Below are 1,508 nucleotides of genomic sequence, written 5' to 3'. Positions count from 1 at the left end.
TCTGCAGAATCCCCAAACATTGCAAATGTAACAGACAGCAGCCAGCACTCCTTTCCACCCGCCCCCATAGGGACGAAATTTACCCCTCCCTATCTTTCCTGATATGGACGACCCTGGAGCTGAAGGATGGATGTGACTGAGGCAGGGGACCTAGGAGCTGGTGGTTTGACCCTCTATAAAACCCAAGGCTCTCCCCTTTTCTCTCACAGACGCTTTTTTCGGCCTCCACCCATCTGCACCCAGAGACTGAAAATAAACAGCATTTTGCTACACATGAGGCTTCCTGTGTCTCTCTCTCGGCTCCGGACCTAACACTCTTTGATACAAAACACAGATGAGAAGACCCCAAGAAAAGGAGACTTGACCCAAGCCTGCTCCACTGTTAAAAAGAGGACTGGAAAACACATTTCAATGATAAGAATTGCAAAATAAATGAGCGGTATGAAAAATGTAAAGAGATAATATTCAATTCCTTCCAAATTGCTGCAAAAGGCGTTAATTCTTCCTTTTTTATGACTAAGTAGTCAGTACTCCATGTTAAACATACACCACAATGAAAATATAATCGCCGTTAGGTTTACAATGCCTGGGGACTCTCCAGACTCCTGCAGCTACTGTTTTACAAACCTTGGTTTTCTAATAACCACATTCTGTCCTATACATACTTTTTGAGCCACAGGAGTCTGGAGAGTTCCGGGCATTGTAAATCTAACAATCATCTGCACATGCAATGTCAAATACACTCAAAAAATTAGTCTCACGAAACCATTCTAATTAGAGTCTTCCTTGTAGAAAACAAATATTTGCAGGATAAAAGTTGCATAAGAGGCTAAGTCTCCCTGGTGAAGGGAAAGGATAGATCAACGTGTTTCTCTCTGACCCACCACCTGTCCTGGTCCCTGCCTGTCTTGTAGTAAAACTTTCCCATCGCATCAACGCTGGGGCAGAGACCCAACGCAAACTCCACAAGGCTTGCAGTAAGTAAATTAGTGGAGATATCCCTGGAGGTGGCATTTCCTAGGAAGCCTTAATTCAAAGAGAAAGGAGGCAAGATTAGGATCCCCATGAAGGAGGACTGAGGAAAGCAACAGTGCAGAGTAAAGGAGGTCACGCGGACACCGGACAGTGCCTCCTCTGAGCCCTAGAAGGCCCCAGGCAGGGGTCGCCAGCTGAGGCACCCGCAGTTGCTCTGCAGGGTTCTCAGAAACATGAGCACAGCCTCGGCTCAACAGAGGGAGAAATCCCAGGCTTGGCATAAGTCCACGTGAGGACTCTGAGGGACGATGGTCAGCACACTATCCCATGACACTAAAGCCAGTGCGGAGGGGCTAACGCCTCCTGCTCCTGCTGGGTGGCGTCAGGCGCGGTAGCCAGATGCCACGCCCCCCGACTTCCTCCTCTGGCGTCTGAGGACCGTTAGGACCTTGGTCTGAGGTGCGCGGCCTCAGGTCCCAAGAGGGAGGAATCGCAGCGGCTTCCAGCTATCAAGGTAAGGTTCTCCATACAAC

This window comes from Propithecus coquereli, unplaced genomic scaffold, assembly GCF_000956105.1.
Source record: "Propithecus coquereli isolate 6110/MARCELLA unplaced genomic scaffold, Pcoq_1.0 Scaffold173, whole genome shotgun sequence".
In the NCBI taxonomy this organism is placed as follows: domain Eukaryota; kingdom Metazoa; phylum Chordata; class Mammalia; order Primates; family Indriidae; genus Propithecus; species Propithecus coquereli.
This window is presented reverse-complemented; position numbering follows the sequence as displayed.